Raw genomic sequence first — 5,812 nt, forward strand, 5'->3', positions numbered from 1 at the left:
CAAAAACTAATAAGCTGCTGCATGAATCTGCCAACTACTTCCTATTTATGACCAATGTGTATAAATTAGTATTCTCTCCAACACCATTAAGACTGGTTGACCCTCTGCTGGTAACATCAAACATAAAACTGGTGAAATACTCCACTGGGAATGGCTAACCTGTTTTTTTTACCACACCCCCTTGTTTGTTGTTTGTCCTAGTTTGATCCACAGCTTCCAACTCCTCCTCCCTCCTAGCAGACATTAGCAAAACATTAAAGGTTTCTGGGTGTATTGGCTGTTTCTTTGCTTCAGAGCTCACTTGCCCGGACTATATGTGTAGATAATCGAGATCTGACCTGACCTTTTAAACTCTTCTCCGGCCTTACCGAGTCCTTCCTGAGAATACCGAGTCCTTCCTGAGAAGCTCTGCTCTTGCGCCAGCCAGTTGCATTCCTTCCCTCCTCTTCCCCATTATTAGGGCCACTTCTTCTTGATTCAGACACTCGATGTCTGATGGCACTCTACAGACAGATGATATCACTGAACATCTTCAGCTCTGATTGTGCAGCACTAATGTGCTTTCCAAGGCCATCTGTTAGAAGAAAATCAACAGACAACTGTTTTCCAGGCAAGTCTACAGTATCTTAATGACACAAAGCTTTCGGTCATAGACCCCTCTCAGGATTTTTCTCCAGAAGTAGCCTAGGCTATCATTAAAAGTTAAAATCATTAAAATCATTAAAATCATTAAAAACCATTAAAAATCATCAGTAATGTATTGCATTACAGTAATGTAATTTATCCTTAGTAAAGCATTTGTTCACACAGTTATAAATGGTTTGTTCATAGTAAATAAGCCTATATCTAAAATATGTTGATACATTATTGTTAATACTTAATAAATGATGCAATAATATGTTTTTGATGTAATATTTCAATTATTTAACAGTTGTTACATACACATGCACTAATGATTAGTTAGGGTGAGGATACTTATTTTATAAACCACTTCTTAATACTGTAATTCATGATTAACTCAGGAGTTACAAGTGGTTAGTTAATGATATTTTGTGAGCTCATCTAAAGTGAGGATGTTTTATGCCTTGCAACAGATTTACAAATGAGTTATAAAGTTTACATTTGCATTTATTGATTTAGCAGACACTTTCACCCAAAGCGACTTACACATGTCAATGAAATTAAAGGGCAAGGCCACATTGGTGGAGGCCAGGGTTTGAACCACCAACTTTATGGGTTACTGCATGCTAACCTGGCTCCTTATCCACTACACTACCTCTGCCCAGTGATATTACAAATATAATATAGATATGTGTGTTAACAATGAACAAACCATTTTTAACTGTGTGTAAACATGATTTACAGATGAGAATTAATGTAGGAATAATGCTTTACAAACGAAGAATAACGTTTTTAATAATAGTTTACAGATGTTTAATAAATGCTTAACAGTGTGTAGTAGAAGAAAGCAGAAACTCTTGCATAGTCGTAGGTGTTTGCATCTGGGCCAAGGTAGTGTAGTGGATAAGGAGCTGGACTAACATGCAGTAGTCTGAAAAGTTGGGGGTTCAATTCCTGGCTTTAACTGTTGTGTCAATGGCCTTCAATTTAATTGTCCTTAAAATCCTTAATCCTGTTAACAGACAAATAAAACATATCTTAAATTATAACCTCCCTAGTAGAGCTGAAAAATAAGTTATTGCATGATTAAAAATAAAATAAAAAACTTTCTAGGAACGCTATTAGATCCTGTTTCAGCTATCTGGATGCTTCTTTGTTGTTTGATTTCAGCCATCTTGACACACTTTCCCTTCCTTGAGTGTGCTCCTCAACCACTTGTCTGTTGTAACTGTCCGGTCATTGTAGGTCACTTCCTCTTAATGGTCCACCTAAGTGGGGAGCCACCAGATGCTAGACATGAGGCTTCTCACACAAACACAAACGCACACGCACGTGTGAACAGGGATGGGCAAAAAATACATCAAAATGTATTTTCAAATAAAATATCAAATACCCTAATTTAAAGGGTTATCAAAATAAACTACAAAAATACAGTAGCCACACCATGTATCAAAATAAAATATCGAATTTCTGTATTTTGAAAATACTAAAAATACTCTTTAAATGGAGCATTAAATCACTTTGTAAACCTTCCATATCTGTCTATTTAATCTATTCCTTCAATCTGCTTCATCACTACACTGACTTGATAAAGTCGGCCAGTGTTTGAAAGCAACAGCTTTTCTCTGCCTACGAGACGTGCCATAAATCTGTAAACAGTCAACAGATGACCTGTCTGTAACATCTCATAGCCTGCTGTATCAGAGAATACTACTCAAGAAGACATAACTGATCTTGTCAAGTGGTACAAACTAACCACTGAACGTACAGAGCCACAGAGTAAAGGCTTAAAGCAACCCAGTGCAGTTCTATTACCTTAAAATTATTTCAAACTAATGGTACACTGGCATCAAAGTCAAAGTCAAAGTCAAAGTCACTTGTACAACTTATACATACTGTATAATACAGATAATGCATTGTCAGTGCAAGCCAAGAATGATATTGCACTGTGTAAAGCTGTTTATTAGGTAGGATCATGATCCTTTTAGTTAGTTAGATAGCAGAGGTGGAAAGTAACGAAATACATTTACTCACGTTACTGTATTGAGTAGTTTTTCTGTGTATTTTGTATTTTTTAAGTAGTTTATAAAATTGGTATTTTAAATTTTACTTGATTACATTTTGAGTGAAGTATTGTACTTCGCTACATCAAAAATCCCATCCGTTACTTGAGTAAAAAAAAAAGTTAAGACTAACGAAAACAGAAAGGGAGAGAAAAAAAATCACGCCCTAAACCACTAGCCTAGTGATAATGATCAGCATGTAGCCTACAACAGAACATGAATCAAGCTGGCGCCATGCAGTCTTTCTGAAAGTGATGGAGATGGAGCTGGATCACGAGATGCCTCAGATTACATGTGTAGCCTAACCTATGAAAGTGTACAGTATTTTCCGCTATTTCAATGGGTTGTCTCAGTTCGTTTTAGCACTAATGATTGCGGAGATAGCCTATTCAAGCAAACACCATGGGATTTCGTGTTTTGACGTTTGTGCTCACCTTTCTTTGGAAAGAAGTTTATTAGTTGTTTCCCCTTATTTTGATGTCTATTTTTCCTGTTTCGGCCTTTGTTTTTGGTAACCTGACTTGGCTTTCTTGGAGAAAGACATTGCACCAGCAGCACAACAATTAGCGGTCCACTACTAGCGATGCTCAACTAAATAAACAAAAGATAGACTATCGTGCAGGCGGACTAAACCATTTAACTCTTTAGCAAGGGAGAGTGAGAGTGACCTTAGACAGTTTTCACTATGTTTTGTATACAAAATCCAGTCAGTCCTGTCATTTTTACATTTAATTTGGAAGTTAAAATATTCAGGTAAAAAAATATATGGTGGAAATAAGTATTGAACACTTAATTTTTTTTTTCAGTAATTAGCCCGAACTTCCTATGGTTAGGGTTAGTGAGTCTATTCAACTTTTTCACCACACATTATATTAACACACATAAAAAATCCAAACATAACAGTTATGTGTAATAAAGTGGAATGACACAGGAAAAAAGTATTGAACGTGTCTACTGAAATTTCTTCAATACTTTGTGGAAAAGCCTTTGTTTGTAATGACAGCTTCAAGACATTTCCTGTATGACAAAACTTATTAGTCGCAGTATCAGGTGTGATTTTGGCCCATTGTTCTAAACAGATTCCAGGGGTCCCTCTTGTGAATCCTGATCTTTAGTTACTTCCAGAACTGTTTAATTTAATTTAATTGAATTGGCTGCCTTCAAGTCTTTCTGGAGCTTTCTCAGAGTGGTCCTTGGCCCTTGGAATTGACTATCCTTCTGACTTCCTGGTCAGAAATATTGCGAGGAGATCCTGTGCATGGCCGGTTGATGATGCAGTGATGTTCCTTCCACTTGCAGATAATGGCTCCCATGCTGCTTACTGGAAGATTCTGAAGTTTTGAAATGCATCTGTAACCAGTTTCATTGATATGTTTTGCAACAATAAGGTTGCAAAGGTCTTGGGAGAGCTTTTTGCTTTTATCCATCATGAAATGTTTCTTGTGTGACACCTTGGTAATGAAAAACCTTTTTATAGCCCATCAATATGTAAGCTACTAACCAAGCTTATATTAATTTGCACAGATAGAAAGAATAACTACTCTCTAACTACTTACAGATTCCAGCTCGTTCCTTCCCTTTCCTTGCCTTAGTGCTTTTTCTTAGCGTGTTCAATACTTTTTCCCTGTGTTATTCCACTTCATTACACATGACTCTACTTATGGAGTTGTTTGGATTTTTTATGTGTGGATTACCTGAGTTATTACTAATGCCTGGTGAAAATGTTGTGCCCCCCGTTTTCCACTTTTCAAGGGCCCTCTCCTCCATTGGGGCCCTATACTTACGCCCTTTAATGTGCTGAACCTTCTGCTCGTTTCCAAATCTAAAAAAACTGTCTGCAACTCAACATTGGCCTGCCTGCCTCAGCTGCCTGTGAGGGGCATTTCAGTTGTGCTGGATTACTGTTCACTGCAAAGCGATCAAGGATGAGTGCAACTAACTTTGAAAATCAACTACTGCTCAAACTTAAAGGAGAACTCTTTCACATTTTTTCACATAGATCTCCATTTCTCAACGTCACTGAGTACTGTCGGTATGATCAAAACACCGGTCATTGTAGGTCACTTCCTCTTAATGGTCCACCTAAGTGGGGAGCCACCAGATGCTAGACATGAGGCTTCTCACACAAACACAAACGCACACGCACGTGTGAACAGGGATGGGCAAAAATACATCAAAATGTATTTTCAAATAAAATATCAAATACCCTAATTTAAAGGGTTATCAAAATAAACTACAAAAATACAGTAGCCACGCCATGTATCAAAATAAAATATTGAATTTCTGTATTTTGAAAATACTAAAAATACTCTTTAAATGGAGCATTAAATCACTTTGTAAACCTTCCATATCTGTCTATTTAATCTATTCCTTCAATCTGCTTCATCACTACACTGACTTGATAAAGTCGGCCAGTGTTTGAAAGCAACAGCTTTTCTCTGCCTACGAGACGTGCCATAAATCTGTAAACAGTCAACAGATGACCTGTCTGTAACATCTCATAGCCTACTGTATCAGAGAATACTACTCAAGAAGACATAACTGATCTTGTCAAGTGGTACAAACTAACCACTGAACGTACAGAGCCACAGAGTAAGGGCTTAAAGCAACCCAGTGCAGTTCTATTACCTTAAAATTATTTCAAACTAATGGTACACTGGCATACTGTATAATACAGATAATGCATTGTCAGTGCAAGCCAAGAATGATATTGCACTGTGTAAAGCTGTTTATCAGGTAGGATCATGATCCTTTTAGTTAGTTAGATAGATAGATAGATAGATAGATAGATAGATAGATAGATAGATAGATACTTTATTGATCCCCAGGGGAAATTCAAGGTCTCAGTAGCACACAGACAACACACACACATTCACTAACAGCAGAAAAAGTAATTAAAAGTATATAATATAAAAACACAACTAAGCAATAAGGACAGTAGAAGATAAAGAATATACTAAATATACTAAAATACACTTAATCTAAATCAATTCTAAAAACAGTATCTACATAGTGGTGATTAATCAATCAAGAGGCGCTTGCAATGACTAAGGCAGGGACTGAGCCTGTGATTCTCTGTGCATAGTAAGGTAAGGTAAGGTGCTCTTTGTGAGTGAGTGTCACGGTGA

This window comes from Alosa sapidissima, chromosome 11 (genome assembly GCF_018492685.1).
Source record: "Alosa sapidissima isolate fAloSap1 chromosome 11, fAloSap1.pri, whole genome shotgun sequence".
In the NCBI taxonomy this organism is placed as follows: domain Eukaryota; kingdom Metazoa; phylum Chordata; class Actinopteri; order Clupeiformes; family Clupeidae; genus Alosa; species Alosa sapidissima.